Below are 24,936 nucleotides of genomic sequence, written 5' to 3' on the forward strand. Positions count from 1 at the left end.
TTTGAGTTTATTTTCTTGCATGGAGTGAGGGTGTAGTCTAGTTTCACTGATCCATGCTCTGGTTTTGAGTTATATTCTTGTGTCTGTACTTCTAGGATAATTTTTGAATAGCCACACCAGCAGAGTTCAGCATCAGGCTTTACTAGCGGTATCTCCTGATTCTTTGGGAAAGGACGTGACAATCCTAGCCTCTGCGGCTCAAGCACAGACATCAGAGGCAACAACTCCAGATAAATAAGAATACAGGAATCTGATTTCAAACATTATCTCACTGAGACAGGGACTTTACTCTGGGTATTTAGAGATGGGATTCTGGGGTTCCAAAACATATTTAAATTGTTTCCAAGATACAGTGCGTTTTCCTGGAAGAAAGTTGATTGATTTTATTGGATTCTCCAAGGAGTCAATGAATTAAAAAATGTTAGTGTATTAGTGAAGGTTGTCCAGAGATAAAGAACCAATAAATTAGATAGAGAGGTAGATAGCTAGGTAGGTATGTAGGTAGGTAAGTAGATAGATGGATGGATGGATGGATGGATGGATAGATAGATGTATAGATAAAGATATCAATATAGATAGAAAATGAAGAATTGGGGAGTTCCAGTTGTGGCACAGTGGAAACAAATCCTACTAGTATACACGAGGATGTGGGTTCAATCTCTGGCCTTGCTCAGTGGCTTGAGGATCTGGTATTGCTGTGAGCTATGGTTTAGGTCACAGACGCGGCTGGGATCTGGCATTGCTGTGGCTGTGGTGTAGGCCAGCAGCTGTAGCTCCAATTCAACCCCTAGCCTGAGAACTTCCAAATGCCGCAGGTGTGGCCCTAAAAAAAAAGCAAAAACTTTAAAAAAAATTTTTTTAATTAGAAAATAAAGTGAAGAATTGGTTCATGCGATTATTAAGACTAATAAATCCCACAGATCAAATGTCTGCAAACTTGAGACCCAGGAAAGCCATTGATGTAAATTCAGTCCAAGTCCAAAAGCCTGAGTATCAGGGTATAAATGATATAAATTCTAGTTCAAGAAGATGAAATGTGATGTCCCAGCTCAATCAGCGAGGCAGGAAAAAAAGGGGTAGGGGCAAATTCCTCCTTCCTCTGCCTTTTGTTCTATTCAGTTCATCAATAGATTGAGTGATACCTAGCCCCTTGGGGAGGGCAGTCCACTACAGTAAGGCTATTGATGTAAATGCTAATCTCAACCAGAAACAATGTCTAATCTGGTCCCCATGGTCCAGTCAAGTTGACACATAAAATTAACCATCACAGTAAAGAACCTTTGTAAGAGGTATTATGGGCCAGTTTTCTTGAGTTCAGGCAAAACCAGAAGCAGTCATCCAAAACAGGCAAGACTGAGGAGAGCAGAGGCAGGTCTATACCGCAGGTAGGAGACAGGATGTACATCTCAGCCATTTGGCAGTGGTTCTCAATTTTGGCTGCACTCTAGGATTTCTGCACTGGGGACCTTACAGAAATTCTCGACACCCAGAGAAGGGCCCTGTGAGTTGACCAAGACCACGTTGTGCATTGTATCCAGGTTGAAGGTGTTTGTATTTCTATGATTTAAGGATTCTTCTCAAGAGAACCTTGAGCATGTTCACCCAAAGAGGTCAAGTTTCTTTCTTCAGTTCTGCAGCCCCACAACAGATCAGATCACAGTTCTTCAAGGGAAAAAAAAAAAAATCCCCTTCCTTCCAAATAGATAGAGTCAGACTTCTAAAGGTAATTACTTGGAGTTCCTGTAGTGACACAGTGGTTAACAAATCCGACGAGGAACCATGAGGTTGCAGGTTTGATCCCTGGCCTTGCTCAATGGATTAGGGATCCAGCATTGCCGTGAGCTGTGGTGTAGGCCACAGACGCGGCTCGGATCCCACATTGCTGTGGCTCTGGTGTAGGCCGGTGGCTACAGCTCCAATTAGACCCCTAGCCTGGGAACCTCCATATGCCGTGGGAAGGGCTCAAGAAAAAGGCAGAAAAAAAAAATAAAGGTAATTATTTGGGAGAATAATTACTTGTGGTGGAATTAAAATTCAATGTTTATGCACAGACACCAAAGTCTTACCTGCTCCTGATTTAAAGAATAACATTAGACATGTACTTGGTAATACTCTTGAATGGCACTTAGGAAGCACTGGATGTTTCCTATTAAGAATAGCCTGATATCTATGTTAGGGCTTCCTGATAGAAATACCTAGGACTTTCACCTATTCCCCACGAAGACTTCTACACAGTCTGAAAGTTTAAAACCTTATATTTTCTTGATGTTCATCCCAAATTTTTCAGTTTCATTTCATCCCGTTACTTTCAATGGCAGCCCCTTACGTCACATTATCTAAACGAATAACTTATCTAAGCAACACATTATTTCAGAGAGAATTCATTCCTAGCAAAAGCATGTATTTCTAAGATTTCCATTCTCTTTGCAGCCTATGAAAAATGATCATTGTAACTAGGCATAGTCACTATTTAATTTTGATTAGTCATCTACAGAGTAAACTGTGGAAACACAAAACATCCAAATTGGGACAGAGTCTGAATATAAGGCATGTTAGCAATATACTTTGGTAAAATATTTAAAAGGAGTTTATTGCTTAGCTGTTTTTAGCATTTATCTTAATTATTTAAAACCCTATTTTTTTAAGCATTAAATAATGCTTCCTGCAAATCCCCCTTTGGCTTGAAGGTAAGCAGGCATTAACTTTTTTGCAGATGCTAAGAAAAGCTTGAAATGAACTGCCCCATTCCACATTAGTGGGCAGTACCTACTAATGAGGTACTACCCCAGGTGTATCTCTGGAAATTTCCCAACAACATATAGTAGCCAGTCTTGGCCTATGGTTTCATAAGGACAACAACTCTATAAGACACTGATGATAGAGGAAATCAGAGTTACAACCTCAGAAGGAAACTCAAGAGGTCGCAGAGAACATGTGCAAGCAGTCCCCAGGCACCATTAGGAAAAGGAGGAATTTGGAATTGAGGCCAGCATCTTATTGACCTGCATTAAAAATGGCTTATTTTCTAACACACACTGTATTGTGGATGTACAGCTCTGAGGTGGTTAACTTGAGTATTAAATTGAACTTGAAGATATCTACACAGTAGTGTTCCCAAGGGATGATCATTTAACATTAAACATTAAAAAAAATTTAAAAAAAAAGAAATTTCAAGGCGAGGTCTCTTAAAGTAATCAAAGTTTCTTAGATTTTCATCAAATTGCCTACTTACTCTGTAGGTCTGATGGTTGGAAATCTTTTCCAGTAGAGATAAACACAGAAAAATCTATAAAAAAGAAATTACAAGATCCACTAAGGAACAAAAATAGAAGCAATTTCTAAACCAGAATTTTGAAAGGATCTTAGGGATTTTTTTTTTTTTTTTTTTTTTTTGTCTTTTTAGGGCCACACCTGCGGCATATGGAGGTTCCCAGGCTAAGGGTCACATCGGAGCTACAGCTGTCAGCCTAGCCCACAGCCACAGCAATCCCAGATCCAAGCCACATCTGCGACCTACACCACAGCTCATGGCAACACCAGATCCTTAACCCATTGAGCGAGGCCAGGGATCGAACCCGCATCCTCATGGCTACTGGTCAGGTTCATTTCCACTGAGCCACAAAGGGAACTCCAGGGATTTTATTCCATATCGCTAAACAAAAATGAAACAATTGCAAATATAAGGTAACATAGTATTTTCCATAATTATCACAGCTAATGGTAGGGTTCATGAGCATGGCAGCATAGATGGATGGGGATTAACCACTCTTCCCATATTCTATACATACGAAAACTTGGCTGTTTCCTCATAAATGATTTTTCTTGCAAAAGGAGCAAATATTTTTCATACATAATTTCTATAGTGTTCTTTTGCCTACGGATACCATTCCTTTTTGTTTGCCCCAACTAAACATGTCTTAAGATGTTAACATACCGTAAGTTGTTATTATAGTATTCGTGGTACTTTTGCTCCAAAAGACTCATCCAAAAGGTTGGTCAGGTTGCTGCTGAAACACCTCTCGGCTCTGGTTATGTGTCCACTTCTATTCAGCAAGGCTGACAAATACGAAGAAATTAAGCGTGGTCTCTGGGCTAAAGGAGTTAGTAGTCTAGCAGGGGAGAAAAAACATGCACATAAATAATTATGATACAAGGTCAATGGCATACATAAAGTGTGGAAGGATGTCAGAAAGGGAGCACTCACTTCCAGTGGTGGGGAGGGCATCATGAGATTTACAGGGAAAGGTGCATTTGATCTAGGCATTAAAAGACAGAGTATGGCAGTCAAAAGAGGGGGAAGAGGAGAAGGCAGAGAAAAGGGAACAGGAGGGGAGGAGAAGAGGTGAAAGCTAGGGTGCAGGTAAAAAAGCAGGGAGAAGGAAAACCCAAAAGACTCGCACCTTCTAAGAAAAAGAATGGAAAAACATGGAGTCCAGTTAAAAACAAGTTATGGGATAGAGTTTGCGCCTAAGTAATTGGAGACACATACAGGAAGAGTAGGTAATAAAGAAGGATAGATTGATTGGTTGGTTAAAAAGCTACAGTTTTTACCCCACCCCCCCAAAAAAAGCTCTACTTTCTCCTTTAATGTTGTAAGAATTGCAGTGTGCTAATGGATACACCACAATTTATTCATCCACTTAGTATTTATGGCCATTTTACCATTAATGGACATTTGGTTCATTTACAATTGAAAACTAATATCAAAATTCTGCTTAGAACATTCTTATATGTCTCCTGATACACAAATGTGTGCATTTCTCTAGGGATATACCCAGGAGTGGGATTGCTGTGTTGTGAGGTATGTGTACCTCCAATTTTACTGGAAAATGCAAACTGTTTTCCAAAGTAATTGTATTAATTTCTATGTCTACCAACAGTGACTGAGAGCTCTCTTACTCCACATCCCAGCCAACACTCCTTATTATCAGGTTTTTCATTTTATCATTCTGGTGTTTGCAGTGGGATCTCGGCTTGTACTTTCTTACTATTAATGAACTTGAGCATCTTGGCACATTCCTGTTGTTTGGATTTCCTTTTTGTGAAGTTTTATTCAAGTCTTTTGCTCATTTTTTTCATTGGGTTGTCTGTCTTTTTGTAATTGATTTGTGGATCCAAGTTCCATGCTGATTATGTCTTGCAAGTATCACTTCACTTTGTGGTATGTATTTTCACATTCTTTGTGGTACCTTTTCATTGAGTTTAATTTCAATGTCATTACAGTCTTTTCTTTTTCTTGCATATTAAAACCTTGCCCAATGGCATAAGGATAGTTACAATCAGATAAGCACTTTAAAATGTGCTTTTTCACATTTAAGTTTATAACCCACATGAAATTCATTTTTGTGTCTGGTGTGAGGAAGGGGTCCAGTTTCATTTTTTTCCCGCTGAGACACCAAGTCATCCTAGCACTGTGTAATGGGAAGACTATCATTTCCCCAACTATTCTGGAATACCTCTTTTGTCATAAATCCTATCAATATATGCATGAGTCTGGCTGGGGTATCCCTATTCTTTTTCCAGAGTCTGTTTATCTGCAACAATACTACATCGTCACAATTGGTATTGCTTTCTAAGTCCTAATATTTGGTAGACAAATCCTCTCTCCAATTCCTTTTCTTCAAACATGGGTTGACTATAATTGGTATTTTTTTATTTCTTTATAAACTTTGATATCAGCTGGCCAATAGGGAAATCAGTCTACTGGGATTTTTATTGGGATTCCATTAAATATGTAGATTTTTGGGGGGAAAATTTAAATCTTTAGGATTTAATACATGGCATATCACTCCATTTATTTAGACCTTCCTTAATTTCTCCCAATAAAGTTTTATAAATGTTTCTTACAGAGTACTTGTACATTTTTTTTTTTTTTGCTAGATCTCTCACTAATGTAAACGTCTAGGGTCTTTTTACAGTATATCAAATCATTTATAATATCTGACATTTACTGGGCCCCCTCTGTTTTCCAGATATTATACTAGCCACTTCAAATATACTATGTGGTATAATCCTCACAAAAACCTTAATATCTCCTCCTACTATTATGCTCATTTTACTTATGAACATACTGATACTCAAAAGGGTTGACTACATCCCTCAAGGTCTCACAGTTAATAAGCAGCCACGTCAGAATTTGGACCCAGGCCCATCTGACTCCCAAATCATGCTATGCTACTACCTCCATGGGAGAAGTGCCCTGAGGGAATTGAATGTATGTCACATATACTTCGAAGGGTAGGAAAGATCAAGGACATGGGGCACTGACCAGGGAAAGTGTAGGGAGGGGAGGGATCCCAAGCATTCAGGAAACTGAAGTCAGATGTTGAGGAAGCAATGATAGGGACTACATAACGTAGGCAGGTGCTGAAGACAAACATGGCTCAAGCTGCCATTTTTCTTAAGGTGGGGAAACGTCAATCATTAGCCTGGGAGCTCACAGAGGTCAGGTTTGCTTCAGGGGCATCACTCCTGGAGACACAGAGACCATGCAGCGGTTTATATTTCCACGTGCTATTTTTAAACAGAATTTTATTACCCCATTTTCCAGTCTCTTTCAACTGGTACCTTTCATTCAGATTTTCATCTTGGCATACACATTTTCCCTAATGCTTATGGCTGTTTACTCAAGCCAATTTCAAAGCTAATTTTGGAAGAACTCATCTATATTGAATACACAGGACATACGAGAACATGCCTTTTATAGAAGATTTTTATAATCAAAAATTCTTTGATATACTTCCTAACCATCCATCTGCAGTTTTTAAAATGTAGTTAAGAATGCAACTGGCCGGGAACTCTCAGATGCAGGATGACAGTACAGATGGTCCAAGATTCTTAATGGCTGATGCTAGACTTCAGAGTGAGGCTGTTTAATAGTGTTGATCTTCCTGCCTCTTGAATTCCTCAGAAAATGCATGTTGCATTGTAGTTGATTGTGAAGAGAGATAGCTGTACAAGGTGAGCAGCCATTCATTGCAGCTTTGGAATAATTGGCCTCCCTCCATTGTTCAGTTCATAATAGCTGCAATAGCTCAGTGCTAAAATAGATCCAATTATGTAGAAAAATATTAAAGGAACAGCAAGTATTTCCTCAGCTACCAGACCTTGCCTAGAAAGTAAGCAAGGATTTTTTTTTTTTAAGTCTATGACTCTACATAAAATACAGAAACCCAGAAATAAAAACATAGAAGAAAACCCTCACTTCGTGTAGGTTCAGACAGTACTGAAAACCACAAAAGTTAAAGTACAATAGGGATATGGGAAGATTATAAAAAGTATGAGGCATGATTTTCTTTATTAACTTAAGGACTTTGATGTGTATTTTACCTCATGGTAAATTATGTCATCTGAGATAAATGCTAACAAACAATGTCAGAAATTTGAGCATTAATGTACTTTGTAAACTATTTGCTTCAAAGTAAATTAAAGCTTTTTTCCACATTTTCCCCCAATTTTTATTTTATTTTATTTTATTTTATTTTATTTTTTGTCTTTTTGCCTTTTCTAGGGCTGCTCCCACGGCATATGGAGGTTCCCAAGCTAGGGGTCGAATTGGAGCTGTAGCCACCGGCCTACACCAGAGCCACAGCAATGTGGGATCCCAGTCGCGTCTGCGACCTACACCACAGCTCACAGCAATGCCAGATCCTTAACCCACTGAGCAAGGCCAGGGATCGAACCTGCAACCTCATGGTTCCTAGTCAGATTTGTTGACCACTGCACCATGAAGGGAACTCCTCCCCCAATTTTAGTATCTCCTTTTATGAGCCATTTTTAATTTCACTTGTCAATTGTTGGCATTCTTATTTGGGGAAAGTTCTTCAATTCTTTTGATTGTCCTTTCCATAGCTCTTCCACTTGAAGTTAGCCCCATCTTATGATATTTTTTTCAATTTTTAAATAAATTGTTAGAAAATTGGGAAGATGCTTTCTAAGAAAAATTATGTTGATGTTAGGTCCTCCGGCCAGTTCTTGAAAACAAAACCATTTCTTACAAATTGTTGCTGGAGTGTAGCTCCAATGATACTTTAGGGTCTATATACCATTTCTTTTTTTTTTTTAGGGCTGCACCTGTGGCATAGGGAATTTCCTAGGCTAGGGTTTGATTCAGACTGCAGGTGCTGGCCTACACCACAGCCACAGCAACTCAGGATCCGAGCCACCTCTGTAACCTATACCACAGCTCACGGCAACACCAGATCCTTAACCCACTGAGCAAGGCCAGGGATCGAACCTGAGTCCTCATGGTAGTTACTAGATGGGTCTTTACTGCTGAACCACAACAGGAACTCCCAGAGTCTATATACTATTTCTTACAATCAGATCATGGGAAATAAGATTCCTTCTCAAGCTGAGATGTCAGAAAAGCATTTTCTTCCCCTGCTGCGGTGGGACTTGGACCTCCCCTTCATCTGTCCCTTCTACCTTCTGAGGACTGACAATGGTGAGACTTCTCTAAGCCAGGACACCTAGGGTGGCTTCTGTAGGCCAGTGAAGGGGTTCCAGCCAGCAGGGCCAGTGGTGGGCTTCTAGGAAATGTGGAAGAGGAAGCAGTGCCTTGGGTGGGAGTTTGGGGGAAGAGGCACAGGTTCAGGGTCTAGTTTCTGGATCAAGGCTTTCTTTCCATATTCTGATTTAGCCCAGGTTTTGTCTTCCTCTGCCAATGCTTTGTTTCTCATACTATTCACAAATAGCGGTCCCCAGTCTCTCTTATCCTTGCCTCTTCCTGTTGCCTCTACCCAAGATGGCATTCCTCCTTCACCAAATATGAATAAGATCAACTATCTGCTTCCCTCCTTCAGTCTTCATGAGCCCCTTCAGATGTTCTTAAGGATTCTGACCACCGAAGGTGACTGGGAAACATTGGGAAACATTGGGTGATAAGGTGATTCCCTCTTGCTGTTTGTCCTCTGTTCTCCCCTAGAACGCAGAAGGGAAGATCAAATCTCCAGCCCATGTGAACAATGAATCTTACACATAAAGGCTCAAGTCAGAGTTCTCCCATCTCATGGGGTCTGAAACAAAAGCTTTCTGGGAAATTTTTTTCACTACAGGAGCTAAGAACTGCCCTCTTACAGGAACATGTGAAGGATGAATTAGGGTAATGTGGGTAAAAGTACTTAACACAGTGCTTGGCACACAGACTGTCTTTAATAAATGGTCACTTCTGTTCCCCTTTCAGAGTTTGGTCAAATGAGGAAAGCAGCTATTTTCACAAAGCCAACAACCGCTTGGCAGGTTTAATTTGAAAATTAACATACTAATATGTATTCTGCAAATCCTGTTAACAGAGGTTGTCAAATAGTGGGTCCACTGAATTAATTACACTTGACATCTTTAACAAGTAAGCACAGATGGCAATTTGTAGTCAATGGTAATCTCAGATCAAACTATTTTAGCATCAAAACTTGACTTATTATGAATTAATCTTCTCAGTTTGGGGTTTTCTTCTGTGCAAAATATTTCCTGAACGTAAACAAACCCAAAAAACTAAAGCATGATTTTTGCGGTTAACAATAGAACAAAAGTAAGCTTGTTTTTGCCATAAAAGGTATTGTTTGAAAGATGAAGTTCATAATATGGGGAAAATTATAATATAAATGATGTTGTCAAGTCATATTTTTCATGCCATTACTCTTGTTTTATGTGTAGCAAAAAAAAAAAATGAAACTAATAGTTTCAGAAGGATTTCTCATGGGAGTTAGAAATTCTGGACACTTCTGAGTACATCAGGTTTTGTTCACTGGAAAATGGAAAACCATTTCAAAGGGGTATCATAAAAAAGGGGAATGAGGTGAAAGGGAACAAACAAAAATAGAACAAAGGCATTATTGCCAGATCATTTTAGGTTTGAAGTTCAGCCCACCACTCATTAGCTCCATGATGGTAGGGAGTTTAAACTCTGCAAATCTTGGAGTTCCCATTGTGGTTCAGCAGGTTACGAACCCAGCTGGTATCCATGAGGGTGTGAGTTCAATCCCTGGCCTTGTTTAGTGGGTTAAGGATCCAGTGTTGCCAGGTCGCAGATGTGGCTCAGATCTGGTGTTGTTGCTGTGACTGTGGCGTAAGGTGGCAGCTGCAGCTCCAATTTGACCCCTAAGCTGGGAACTTCCACATGCCACATGTACAGCTGTAAAAAGAAAAATAAATTCTGCAAATCTTAATTTCTTCATCTGTCAATAGTGTGTAATAATAGCTGCATTGCAGGCTATCATGAGGATTAAGTAAAGCAATCGATATACCTTTAGCTCAGTTTCTGACACATAGTAGGTGCTTAACAATATTAGTTCCAAGCCCCCTCCGTTTCCAGATGAAAAAATATAGAAAGCATTCCTAGAGTATTATAATTTACTTTTTAATAAGAAAATATTTCTGTAATGTTTACTCTGTGCTGGTTTATCCTGAATGCTTAAAACATACCAATTCATTTAATTCTCATCACAACCTGTGAAAAATGGTATAATAATCTCTCTTCTACAGATGAAGAAACTGAGGCACAGAGGGTTAACAACTTGCCCAATGGACACAGCAGGTAAGTGGTGGGGTCGCCTTCAAACCCTGCCCATCTGGTTTGCATTTAAATCCTCCACAGGCTGGTCTCTCAGAGAAAAACAAAGCAAAACAAAACAAAAAAATTCAATAGCATTCTTTGATGTCAGAAGATAATTTCATTATCAGGAGTGAAACATAAGGGAGTTCCTGTCATGACTCAGTGGTAACAAACCTGACTAGTATCCATGAGGATGGGGGTTTGATCTCTGGCCTTGCTCAGTGGATTAAGGATCTGGCGTTGCTATGAGCTGTGGTGTAGGTTGCAGACGTGGCTCGGATCCCGCGTTGCTGTGACTCTGGTGTAGGCTGGTAGCTGAAGCTCCAATATGACCCCTAGCCTGGGAACTTCCACATGTCATGGGTGCAGCTATTAAAAAAAAAGAAAAAAGAAAAAAGAGTGAAACATAAGCTATCAAAGGGATGGTCATACATAAAAACATCACTAAAAAGAAAATATTCCTAAATAATGCCCTCAAATATTGTACCTTAAGGGATCTATGGGCAAATGTGGAAAATGAAGTGTGAGGATGAGAAGACAGCACATCATGATGATGGAGATGAGGGCTGGCAGGGCAGTGAGAAAGAAGGCTAAGGCCATGGCTGGGACATCATTACCAAACTCATCACAGCTACAATGGGGCTTTCCCACCATTTAGGTGAGTAGAAATGGTGGTTGGGATAGAGCTGGTCCCCAACTTGTAGAAAACAGTACCATTGCCATTGGGTGCCACCCATCGGTGTTTTGGGTTGTGAAGTTTTCTTTAAAGCAAAACATTAAGTGCTAATGGAGCTCTGTATGTCTAGCTTCTACCTCTGTGGTGGGAAAGAAAACAGAAGAGTCTTATAGTGGATGCTCTACTCACATCCAGACCCCCCTCCAGGATGAAGGACCCACCCCCACCCCCACTCCTACCCGCAGTGAGCATTTTGCTGGTAGAAACCCCTCACCTGCCAGGCCCCTTCAGGTACTGTCTCAGCTGAAGAACCACCTTATCCAAGGTCACACCTCTTCAGGGCAGACCAATCCAATGACTGGGCAACACAGAGGTGTAAGGGGAGAGTCCCCTGGGTCCAACTTAGACAGCACGGAAGGATTATCTCAGCATCTGTAGTTCCCATGAGGTTGGCTAAGGCTGTTGAGCCTGCATCTCAGCCCAGCTTCTCCATCTGCCTAATCCTGCTGCTGCCCTCTCTTTCCCTTCCTCAGGTGTTGAGCCCAAGGGCACCAGTAAGCATCCTACAAACTACTCCTCATTCAGAGCCTGTTCCCCAGTAAACCCAACTTGGCAACCAATATTTTTCCAGGTACTTTCATGAATGTACATACGTATCTGCCTATCTATCTATCTATACTTGTCCGGTAATTCCAAGTTCCAGTAATCTTAACTTTAGCATATTTCTAGTCTCTCCCTTCTACACAGGCTGGAGGCCCTTGAGGTGAGTGATTAATTTGGCCACAGAGAAATGACAGCAGAAGCATCCAGGCTTGGATCGCACTTGGCAGGCCTCACTGATAAAGGCATTTAATGGGCATCTCAGAAGACTGTTTTCTTGAGGACACAGACATGACACCATAGTTCTAGACTCTCTCTGGTCTGGAGATTTGCCTGAATGTTAAAAAAATAACTCTAAGTAAAATATTGTCATTGGAAATAAAGCTAGTATTATTCCTGAACAATACTAGGAATTATAGGAATTGGCTTATGAAGAAACACATTTTCTTCTAGTTAATTGGTATGTGTGTGTGTGTGTGTGTGTGTGTGTGTTTGATTTGTTTTGGTTTTGGTGATGGAGTGCTGCACAGACTTTACAAGGATATCTTTGAAACAAGGCTGACCAAATTTCAGGCCTGCACATTTTTGTGGGCTCAGTGATAAAACCGAATGCTGCTATTTTAAGAAATGATTAAGAACAGCTTTTTTTAGACCCCAAATTTAATCGAGATTTTTCTTTCTTTTGTCAATTGTTCTCTGACAAGCAAATTCATTTCCAAGTACATTAGGCTGAATGAGATTCCACGAGGCCCGGGAACATCCTTCCAGACTCCCTCTCAACAAGGGGGACAGTGTCATCTTCTGGATTAGAAAGCCCACTTCAGAGGGAGCTTGTCACAAGCCTGCTGGTAAGACCAAAAGCTGGGCAGGGTCCCAGGAGGAAGCTGGCGAGGGGCCATGACCAAGAATGCAAGCTTATGAACTTCTGACTCATTCCCCTCCTCGACAGACAGCTGAAAAGCATATGATCTCTTGGAAAACCGAAGCTGTTGATCTCTTGACATCTAGAACAGCTTTCCTAGACTCTGCCGTGTCACCTTTTCATTTGGGAGCTTGTTATCTAAGCAAAATTGCTAATAAAAACTGACACCAGCACCTTTCTTGGAGTTTGGATTGACCAGCGTTAAAGGGCCATGACCTAATTGGAATAGTTCCTATAAAATGATATAGCCGTCAGGTGTGGGAAAGCATATAGAACGTGAAATGTATTATTCGCATTCACAACAAATATAATGCAATAGGTGGTGATGTATATAAACTCCTCTCCTGTTCTCTAGGTCTAAAGAAATCAGCACTGAGAAACTGAACTTAAGACTGATTAGAGGAGTTCCCACCGTGGCTCAGCAGAAATGAATCTGACTAGCGTCCATGAGGATGCAGGTTTGATCCCTGGCCTTGCTCAGTGGGTTAAGGATCCGGCGTTGCCATGAGCTGTGGTGTAGGTTGCAGACATGGCTTGGATCCCGTGTTGCTGTGGCTGTGGTGTAGGCCAGCAGCTGTAGCTCCGATTAGACCCCTAGTCTGGGAACCTCCATATGCCTCAGGTTTGGCCTTAAAAAGACAAAACTAAGACAGATTAGAGGCTACTCAAGACTAATATTCTCCCATTAAGGGAAAAAAAAGTATATATGTGATCATATAAAAGTATAAATGTGATATATGGAAAAAACTTTGATGCACCACAATTCTTTTTGTTTTTTGTTTTTTTGCTTTTTTTCTTTGTCTTTTTATGGCTGCAAATAAGGCATAGGGAAGTTCCCAGGCTAGATGCAAAATCAGAGTGCAGCTGCAGGCCAATGCCACAGCCACAGCAACACCAGATCCAGATCTGAGCCACATTTGCAACCTACACCACAGCTTGCAGCAATGTTGGATCCTTAAACCACTGAGCAAAGCCAGGCATCCTCACAGACACTCTGTTGGGTTCTTAACCTACTGAGCCACAATAGGAACTCCAGATGCACCACAATTCTTATAAATAAGGAGGTAAATATCCAGTCTTCACAAGCCTCTTTTGCATTTGGTTGGGGAAGGGAGTGAACACAAGATCTTTTCTTCAGTTACAGAGAGTGCCACCAAGGGGGAGGTGGCAACTATTCCAAACTACACGCAAGGCTGATGGATGAGTCCCAATCAGTACAGAATTTCCCTGCTATTCTTTCACACTGCCCCGCAAATTTCTTTCCTAGGCTTGAAGCTGCACCAATCCTGACTGTAAAGATTGGCATTCTCAAAAGCTCTCTGGTGGAAGAATCCACATCTGAATAGCTTAAGCGAGTCTCTGTGTTTCCATTTTCACTGTCAGCATTTCCCAAAGGGTGACCTCTGGAATGTTAAAAGGTGTTACCCAATAACATCTTCCATGGTCAGACCCATTTGAGAAAGAATGGGCTTAAAGATTTCCTGCTGCAGAGGGGGGCATAGTCTACAACGGGTGTTTGCTCTCCAAGCAAGAAACAAAGTATGCACTATCTCTCAAATTTATTGAACAATTTAACTTTTTTTTTTTTTTTTTCAGAGAAACACTTGTGGGGTGAGAGTCCCAAGGAATATATTGGGGGAAATTTTATAATCACTTGGGGGAAATCTTATGAAAAATCCTGTTTCCTAAGTCTCTCATTTTGTATCCATATTTTAAAATGTTTGGTTCCTACATGTAGTGACTGGACAGCATGTGGGTAAATGTTAAAGAAATCTAATTAACATACTGTGCATTCTGACTCAACTCACTCAGCATTTAGAAAAAGCCTAACTTTGTGTGCTCAGCTCTTTTAGAGTTTCAGGACATTTCAATACAAGATTTCAAATAGATAATAAGTGGTATTAGTGTAGTTTATAAGGCCTTGGTTAAAGACACCCATTCAGACAGCAAATTAGTTCATTCTTACTAAGGTTCCATCACGCTGATGGAAAGAAATACCTATGTCCTTGCCCTTTCGGAGCCTCAGCCACTTTATTTGATAAAGCATTTTCTGATCTGCAGCCTCTGATAATACCTATCAACCACCAGCAGCCAACTTTGATACCCTGTTCAAGGGTGAGGTAAGCAGCTTTGACTTGAAAAGGATCAGAAACAATTACAAAATCGAACGAGATACTCCTGACATGGCAGGAAGAAGGCATAAAGAGGTAAAATATCAGGAACATGCCTTAATCAACCCACAGAACCAGCAAGACTCTCCTTGAACACACGCAAAAAAAAAAAAAAAAAAAAAAAAAAAAGGCTATAATATCAAGCAAGAAAACAGCTAGCATGCAGAAACCACTTAGCTAATCCCTGTGCCCAAGCTTCATAATCCTTAAAGTGAGCAATAGCACCAACATCAAACAGGATTGCTATAAAAATTACCTAGTGCTTAGCAGATAGGAGGCACTCAGTAATAATAATTATTTATTATATTATTATTATTATTAGAACACAAAAAGGTGAGTGACAGAAATTCCAGTAATTTGCTAAAACTGCCAACAATCTCATGACTCCCTCAGGATGTTATTAAAAAGCCAACACTAGGAACTAGTCAATGAAAACACAGATATCATTCAAAGTAAAGGAAGCAAATTACAGGTGGAATTTTAATCCAAGAATCACTGAGATTATTTTTTTCCAAGGGGGACTTGACTTTTGCCATTAGTTGCAATGTCCTCATGAGGACTCAGAGTTGTTACTTTTCCCAAGAAACTGATGAAATGGAGTTCCCATCGTGGTTGATTAATGAATCTGACTAGGAACCATGAGGTTGTGGGTTCGATCCCTGGCCTTGCTCAATGGGTTAAGGATCCGGCATTGCCGTGAGCTGTGGTGTAGGTTGCAGACGCGGCTGGGATCCCGCGTTGTTGTGGCTCTGGCATAGGCTGGCAGCTACAGCTCCAATTAGACCCCTAGCCTGGGAACCTCCATATGCCAAGGGAGTGGCCCTAGAAAAAGCAAAAAAAAGACTAAAAAAAAAGAAAGAAAGAAACAGATGATATGGCTCAGAGACATACACCAATTAATAAAAGAAAAGGTAAATCTGTGAGGCTTCATCCCTGACTTGCAAATTTTCGAATGCAAATTGCCTCTGAAGCAATCAGCATGAAAGTCTCAGCCCAAAGCAACAGGTAAGGAATCTCGGTTCCAGACCCCCCAAGAACGATGACATAGAAATAAATTCAGAGGAGCACTTACGGTTATCTTGTCTTCTGTTTGTCACCCCATCCTTACTTGGCCGTCCTCACAAATAAGCCATTAGGCGATGTTCCCACATAGACCATGTCCGGCTAGCAGGGAGAAAAGCCTGCTCAGTTTCCAGTGCTATGGCACTTCTTACGCGTTCTTCACCCTTTGCAGGTGGAATACTGAGTTGGAAAAAAAAATTATTTGCTTCACCCTCAGTTTCCATTTTTGTCCCCAGGGTTTCTCTTTCTAGACAAAAGCACAAGGTTTTGCAAGAACTGGGGAAAGATCATTTTCTTTATGTGGAACATTTATACTAATCCTTGGCCATTCATGTGTTTCAGGATCTATTTGCTGGACAACACATTCCTGTGACTGTAAAATAGTCTGTCACCTTGGGATACCAGTTGTCTCCAAACTGGAAGACTTGACCTTCATTTCAGCAGGGAACGGAAAGGAATGTCATTTTCTTTCGGTCTGTTGAACAATGTGACCTCTTGTTCTGCATCGGCCTCTGGCTCCAGCCCTGCCCTCCCCTCTAAATCACTCACTCTTGAAGATCCTGCCCTAGACCTTTTTCTTTGCTTGCTAAAAACGGGCAGTAGATAAGGATGCTGGAAGGTCAAGTTCCTTAGGAAATAACACTGATTTTTGACAATGGAAGGGGCTCAGTCCTAACCCAGAGGTCCCAGGTGAGGAAGAAAGCCTCTCTGCAAGCCTTGTGCTTCCCTGCAGTAAGACTATGCCTCTCTGGAGAGCAGCCACTCTGACTAATCAGGAATGAGCCTGATAATAGAAGAATCTAACTAGAGTTGACACATTCTCATTAGAGTGGCTGAAACAAAAGCACATATGGATCTTTCTGAATCATTGAACACACACTGCTTGATAAATTATATTCTCATTTCCAGAGGCTCTGTCTCTGAATGCCTCGGCAGGTAGGAACCATCCTTAGCTCTGGGTTGCCTCTTTTCCCCTCCCCTAAATGGATTCAGTGGACAGGTGGGAAGTAAAGAGGAAAAGGTAACCGTCAGCTGCTGGCAAGTTTGTCTTCAATAAGGCTTAGCTAAGCGAACCCCGACACTGAACCCCAAGACACCAGTGCCTTTTGCACAGCTGCTGCTCTCCATGAAAGAATAGGAATTCAACTAGTGTTGGAAGGGCGGGGAAGGGTGACATGAATGTTTTTCCTAAAACTATGCTTCTTTGACTCTATTCTCTGAGCTGTGGGCGATTATATTGTTCTCCTTCAGGTTCTGATTTGGGCAAGAAAAGTGTTCTGAAGTGGAATCAGGTGAGAGGGAGCAGGTCTGGCTTTAGGAAACCTGCCACCCCACCTCACACAACTGATGCCTCTAGGCTGTGGGGCTGGGGCTCCAGTTAACTTCTGCATCCGCAGGTCCAAACCTCAGAAAGAGCCTGTGTTTGTGAGGATCTTATGGCTGGCCACAGAAACCCACTTGGAATGGCTGCATCACAAGAAGAACATGCCAGAAGCACAGTGCGTCGCTCCCAAAATGGGCCAGCAAGTCCAGGGATCCAGGACCAGGCGCATGTGTGGGTTCCTCTGCTGCTGCTGCTGACCCTCCCCAGCTCCAGACTCCGAGCACCAACTTGCCTCGCTGCCCTTGGGAACAGGAGCTGTCCTGCTATCAGCCGCACCTAATTCAAAGTTCCAGTGAGAGCATGTGATTGGTCAAGCTGAAGAATGTTCTCACACTTTGCTGGTAAGAGAGGGATGGGGACAACTACCTGGTCTTTTTCAGCTTCTTTGGTAGGAAGCAAGTGAGTTTGGATTCTCAACAGATTCTCCCCCACCCCTCCCCACCCCCAAAAAAAGGAAAGGGAGGGAGGAAGGAACCTGGACGAATGTTCACTCATTCAAGACCCTCTCAACAATTTTGACAAAATGCAGCATTAACCAGTGTCCACAGGAAGGGACTGCTGCCCTCTCTATATCGCCTTCAATCCCCACTAATTCTGTTTTGCCCTTAATGAGCCAATACAGTTTGAAAAAAACTGGCAATTCTGATATAAGATCTAACCTTAGTCCTCCAAATCCCCCAGGGAATATCATTATTCAGATGCTTCAGCCTTTACAGAAGTTTTGCATTGCCTTTTTTCTAAACTAAAGGTTATTTTAAAATAAAAATGGCTGAACTGTTTTAAAAAAAAGAAAAAGGTAAAAGCTATTTGTGATATTTTTTGAAGAGCAATAATAAAAGGAACCTCAGGTCCCTAATTTTTCTTCTACCTGAAAAAAAAAAAACAAAACCTCCTAAAAAAATTCTTAATTTCTCAGAAGCGCCTTTAATTCTGCTTTTCTTCTCATTGCCATCCCTGAAAGATAGCCCTACAGGAAAAGATAACAAAACAGGTAGAAAAAGTTTTTTAGAATCATGGCACAAAATTTTACTGTTTTTTTAATAGTAGAATGAATATTATTCTGATCCACAGAAAGAGAAATGATTATAGAGGAAAAAAAACCATAAACTATCTCTTTGATTTTTTGAGTATATGCCATTGCCAGATCCCCTTGAGAAATGGATTCCCTGCAGGTCTTACTTCCAGACAGGCAATAAACTACATGACCTCTGAAATTCCTTTTAGTGAGCTGAGCCCTAGACACGAGTTGTTAACTAAGGCAACACATGGCCAGGCTCCCCTGCACAAGCAAACAGAAAATTGGGCAAATTCCAGGGGATTCATTCTCAACACTCCCCCTTCAAGGGCTGTGAAAAAGAAAGCTCATTTGAATTAATTGCTTTCCTTTACTCGTGGAGATCCGTTCAGAACGAATTACTTTATAACCCCAAAATAAATGTTGAATTTTTGCTTTGTCAGTAGTGATTTGGTTTTTTTGGAGAGAGAACATATTCGTTTATCACAGGTATGATTAAACATTGATTTTAAGAGGGAAGGAGTAAGGTAGGTAGGATTATCTTTGCAGTAGCCAGGTGAGGATGTTTTATAGGAACCCCAAATTTTATGATGGTTATATTGATTACTGATTACTGTTTATATTGATTAAGACTAAGCAATCTGCTAAGTCTATGTGTGTATGCTTTTCATTTTTTAAAGTTTTACTGAAGTTAGCCAATTTATAATGTTGTGATAATTTCTGCTGTACAACAAAGTGATTCAGTTATACACATACGCACATCCATTCTTTTTCAGATTCTTTCCCATATGGGTTATCACAGAATATTGGGTAGAGTTCCCTGTGCTATACAGTAGATCCCTGTTGACCATTCATTCCACAGACTGTGCATGTGCCAGTCCCAAACCTCCAGTCCATCTCTCCCCACCACCACCTTTCCCCTATGGTAGCCATAAGTTTGTTTTTGAAGTCTGGTTCATTTGCATCATTTTTTAGGTGTTAAAATTCTAAGGGAGGTGTAACAGTTGGTTCTTTCCAATATTATCCCTATTTGGGAGTTATCTTGTAAGTGCAAATCTCACTCAGTTTACTTTATTACAGTACCCAGAGATGATTGTATTTATGGGTCAAGTCCACCTGGTCCACTTGCTGCCCTTACTGATAACTGAAAAGAATCTTCAAATTTGAAAATGTATAAAACAAGTAAGAGAATAATTAAATTAAATTTTATCACAAATGCCAACAGCAAGTGACAAATAATTTAAGCCAAAGTCCAGCCTGGGTGTGGGACTATCTACCCTTCTGTTCTCTCTTGGTAAAGACCTTTGCTGAGAGCATGACAGCCAGGGTCAAGACCTCACTGCCCCTATTTTGTTTTCCATTCCTGCTGCTCCATCCTCAACTCACATTCTTTATTCATGTGCTTCTTCCTGGGGAGTGCTGGTCTGGTTGCTTTCTGGAACTGTCATGAATGTGTCATTGCAAAGAGTTCTGTCTCCTTACCTTCAATTGCCCAGAGTTTAGCTTTTATAGTACGATCTTTTGTCTAGAGAGTTCTTGCTATTACTAATGACTCCTGCACAGATCTCCACAGTGTAGAAACTGCAGAACTTGTGGCTTCTCTCAGGATTTGCTAGCACAAAAGCAATGTAGTGTCATATTTAAGAGACTTCTGTTTCTGGGAAATTTTGACAGTTACTCCCTGTGTGATCTTACACAAGTTATACAACCTCTCAGAGCCTCCTGAAGGCAAAGTCTGTGCCTGTGATTGGTACCCAGTTAGCATTCATGGAATGGTAGCTGTTCTTATTATTTCTGCAGAACGTCCCCTTATGGAGAGGTAGGAACAGGTTCATGGAAATATAAGGGCTTGGTTGAAAAATCAGTATTGCCCAGTTGAATTGCTGCCTAAAGAATCTTTCTTATTACTCCAAGCTAATGGTTTTCTAAATCCACTCCAAATTATCTCCTGTACTCACTCTACCCATGCAAAGGAGTTATTAGCTCCCAAGACTAGGGCTCAGTGGATTATGTAAGAATATACATTATTTACTATTTTTGTATTACATGAACAGAGGTAATTTGTAAAGTCAAGTATAGTTACTTATAAATTGTTCAATCTCCACAGAAAAGAAAATCATGGACTTGGCAAATAGACTTGTGGCTGCCCAATGGGAGAGGGAGGGAGTGGGAGGGATCGGGAGCTTGGGCTTATCAGATACAACTTAGAATAGATTTACAAGGAGATCCTGCTGAGTAGCATTGAGAACTGTCTAGATACTCATATTGCAACAGAACAAAGGGTGGGGGAAAAATGTATACATGTAAGGATAACTTGATCCCCATGCTGTACAGTGGGAAAAAATAAAAATAAATAATAAAATGTTTAAAAATAAATAAATAAATAAATTGTTTGTTTGTTCAAGAGCATTCATTACTAGAAGGTTTTAGGTGGTTCTGTGTTGTAAGGTCACTGACAAATCACAGCATTTCCTCCAGGTAGCCTATTTCAACCCCAGGACCCTACAGATAAAGGCCCAGCAGACCAATTATATGGATGAGGCCATGGTTGCAACTATGCAGTTTTGCATCAGAGAGCAAGTGAAAGTGCATGCTGGGCCTTCCTTACTAAAAGATCTGTTTCTAAAACACAGACGAATCTGTGTTTGGTTTAAAAAAAAAGAGGAGGAGGGGGTGAAGAAAAGTTCCTGCCAATAAAAAAAGACTGTGTAAGCACTTTAGGGGAAATGAAGAATAAAGAACACGGTTAAAGAAAAGTGCCTTTTTTGAAGCATAAAATTGGTGTCAAAACATGGGATAATAGGAAGCATAGGAACACAGGAAGCAGAGATAGGAAGTAGGGATGCATAGGAAGCAGGGATGCATTTGAAGCAAGCATGGCTCAAGGAGTCTCAAGTATGGGACTTACTGATAATAAATCTGTTGTCAGGGAGCATGTAATTAAAAGTTGTTCATTTAGAGGAAAGCTGATGGCAAACTTTATCATGGATACATTAACCTGATACCCCCTGCCCACCCTGCCCAACCTTAGCATGATGAAAATAACTGGTACAACCATCACTCTACACCTTGTGATGTGACGCTATAGAAGTACCACACACTGCCTGGGAAGTAAGGTCATTCAAAAATTCAACCTGAGAAAAAGAATGTGTGTGTGTGTGTGTGTGTGTGTGTGTGTGGCTGGGTCACTTTGCTGTACAGTAGAAATTGACAGAACACTGTAAACCAACTATAATGGAAAAAATAAAAATCATTTTAAAATGGAGTTCCTTTTGTTTCTCAGCAGTTAATGAACCCAACTAGCATCCATGAGGAGACACGTTCGATCCCTGGCCTTGCTCAGTGGGTTAAGGATCTGGCACTGCCGTGAGCTGTGATGTAGGTCTCAGATGTGGCTTGGATCTCACATTGCTGTGGCTGTGGTGTAGGCCTGCAGCTACAGTTCCAATTCAACTCCCAGCCTAGTAATTTCCATATGCTATTGGTGCGGCCTTAAAAAAAAAAAAAAAAAAAAAAAAACTTGAATCTAACCAATTTTCTAGACCTAAATTTCAATTACAGAAAATATGGAGGAGAAAAGTAAGAACCATTGCACTGACCTGATGAGGTAGATAGCATTGACCAAATTCACAATGTGAGACATTCTACAGGGTAAATGACTATTTCTAACAAACTAATGATGTGAATAAAGGGAGTGGGGAGAGGTGTGGGCTCAAATTAAAAAGACCTGGGAGTTATCTTGTGGTGCAACAGGTTAAGGATCTGGTGTTGTCACTGCTATGGCTTAGGCTGCTGCTATGGCATGGGTTTGATCCCTGACTGGGTGGGTGCTGCCAAAAAAACCCACAAAAAACAAAACAAAAGTTCATTAAATGTAGCATTTGAAACTTTGTATGGATCCTGATAATAAATACATCAACCATAAAAATATAATCAGGGAAATCTGTTTTCCCTGATTGAAAACCCTTTATCCTTTTTGAAGCCACACTCATGGCATGCAGAAGTTCCCAGACCAGAGACAGAACCCCCACCATGGCAGTGACCCAAGCCACAGTAGTGACAACACCAGATCCTTAACCCACTGTGTCACCAGGCAATTCCAAAGAAATTATTGTTGACTTTAGTATCTAAGATAATGGCAGAGTAGTTATGTTTCTTTTCCTTTTTTAATGGGAGGAAAAGACTTTCTGTGTTAGAAATGCATATGAAAGCCTTAGGTATGAAATAACACAATGTCTGGGATTTGTTTTAAAATGCTGTGGCCAAAACATGGGAAGAGGGAGGAAGCATAATTAGCAAAATGTTGATAATTGCTGAAGCTGGGTACACATGGGCTTATTATACTCTACTCTCTACCTTGGCATATTTGAAAATATCCATAATAAAAACTTTAAAAAGTGTTGATGTCCCCAAATATCTGTATATTATGTGTTTAAAGTGTAAAAAATCTTTAATTTTACTTATTTACCTACAAATGCTGAGGACCGGTGTTCCAGTTGTGGCTCAGCAGGTTAAGAATCCAACATAGTGTCCATGAGGACGCAGGTCGGATCTCTGGCTTCACTCAGTGGGTTAAGGATCCGGCACTGCCAAAAGTTCCAGCATAGGTCGTAGATGCAGCTTGGATCTGGTGTTGCTGTGGCATAGGCCAGCAGCAGCAGTTCTGATTCGACTCCTAACCTAGAAACTTCCATATGATGCAGGTATGGCCATAAAAAGAAAAAAAAAATACTGGGAACAATATTTAAGATACCTCTTGTCAAGTCTGGGCTGCTGTAACAAAAATACTAACAACTAGGTGGCTAGTAAACAAACATTTGTTTCTCACAGTTCTGGAGGATGGAAATCTATCATCACAGCACCAGCAGATGTGGTGTCTGGTAAGAGCCCACTTCCTGGTTTATAGACAGTGCCTTTTCTCTCTGACCTCACCTGGAAAGGACACACTAGCTCTCTGGGACCTCTTTTATGAGGGCATCAATTCCACCCTCATGTCCTGGTCCCCTCCCTCAAAGCCCCACCTCTTAACACTGTCACCTTGGAGTTAGACTTCAACCTGTAAATTTAGGGGGGGACACAAATATTCAGTCCATAGCAAGCTAAAAAGTGGAAATTTCTCCTAATTGTAGGATCCAATAGTCTAGCTTTGGAGGTTGGAAAGTTGTCAAGAGCTGTAGTTTCCTGGGCATCACTGATAGACACAGGTTTTTCAGAGTCTCATGAAAAGAAAATATATAATCGGTCTCCCTAGAAATGTCAAAGAGAACCTTTATAATTCCCTGATGATAAATGTACTCTTTGTGTCCTGGAGACTTTACTAGAAGATAGAATGGCCATGGCAAAAAAAAAAAAAAAAAATTGACTGGTTTTGTTACCAACATGCTGTGATAAATTAGAAGCACTGATTTAATCAGATACCCAGTGAAAAAAATACGTATCTTTGAAAAGGTGATATTTCCAACACTATCTGCCCCAGTATTATCCCCAGAAACCAGTGAAAAAGCAGCCACAGCTGTAGCTCTGGGTTAAATTCGTTAAATATTTAAGATTCAGTCTAAGAAGAAAAAGTAATCTCTGTCAAAAAAAAATAAATAAATAAGAATACCTTTGTCAGCTGGGCAGGGCATATGATGAGATAAAGGATCAGGCGTGTTCCTGAATGATGCCTTTACAGTAAGGATTGGGATTGGTCAAGTCTAGGATATTAGGAGGCAGGGAGCATTCTCTTATGGGGCCAACAGAAGGGTGTCCCAGCTTGACATATACAAATGGAGGCCACCTTAGACATGTATAAATGGTGTTGACATTTCCAGAGCCAATGGACATAGGAATAAGATATAAGCCCTAAAGTCCTCAATGGCTGCTTTAAATACACAAAAGGTGTTGGTGTTAGGAGTGACCTATGTAAACACTCCCAAGGTCATTTTTCGTATCCCTGGGGCTCCTATTACCTAATTCTCTATTCAAGGAAAGAAGGTCTCCCAGAGGGCTCCACTGTGGGGACAGTGCTAACAACCTCATTTCAAGATCACCATAAGCCAATACTAAGACCTTCTAGTACCTGGAAGCCCATCGTTGGCAGTCCTTAAATTTCAACACAGGGAAATGAGATGCCACTATTCATGGCCCAAACCACGTCAGGAGATCCAAGGTGCCCATGGTGATTTTGTATCACTTAGAGTTTCTACCCATTATTATTATTATTATTATCTTACCTAGAAACACAATATTTTTAGGGAAAAAATGAATTTTCACACATTCATAAAAAAGTTTTAGTTACTCTGGATAGCATGTCCCAGTACATTCCTACTCCTCATACCAGTCACTCTAGTTTTTGCTTTCAGTTAATCAGACACCTCCATTAAAAAAAAAAAAGAATTTTCACACATTCATAAAAAAGTTTTAGTTACTCTGGATAGCATGTCCCAGTACATTTCTACTCCTCATACCAGTCACTCTAGTTTTCGCTTTCAGTTAAGCAGACACCCCCATTAAAAGCACTGTGCCACAGTTATCATCTCTTTCACTGTCAAGCATCTCCTGGGTACCTATGA

The 24,936-nt window shown here is 40.7% G+C and overlaps 1 non-coding gene across 4 annotated transcripts in view; it reads right to left on the minus strand.

Annotated features, from left to right (window-relative positions):
* Positions 1 to 6,268: 6,268 nt before the first annotated feature.
* LOC100738624 (uncharacterized) overlaps positions 6,269 to 24,936 on the minus strand; it is a 116,255-nt gene continuing 97,587 nt past the window's right edge. For 2 of the 4 annotated variants that reach the window (XR_014818028.1, XR_014818029.1), the window contains 3 exons: positions 17,442 to 17,643; positions 15,994 to 16,163; positions 6,269 to 6,471 (listed from right to left, as the gene is read on the minus strand). This is a non-coding gene — a transcript (uncharacterized LOC100738624). Of the gene's footprint in view, positions 6,472 to 6,694; positions 7,041 to 15,993; positions 16,164 to 17,441; positions 17,644 to 24,936 lie in introns of those variants that run through there. The other 2 variants (XR_014818030.1, XR_014818027.1) reach the window with 2 other exon arrangements.

Source organism: Sus scrofa, chromosome 10 (assembly GCF_054392235.1).
Source record: "Sus scrofa isolate SSC_HxYL_T2T_F1_AM1 chromosome 10, Sscrofa_HxYL_maternal_Yorkshire_Landrace_v2.0, whole genome shotgun sequence".
NCBI classification, from domain to species: Eukaryota; Metazoa; Chordata; class Mammalia; order Artiodactyla; family Suidae; genus Sus; species Sus scrofa.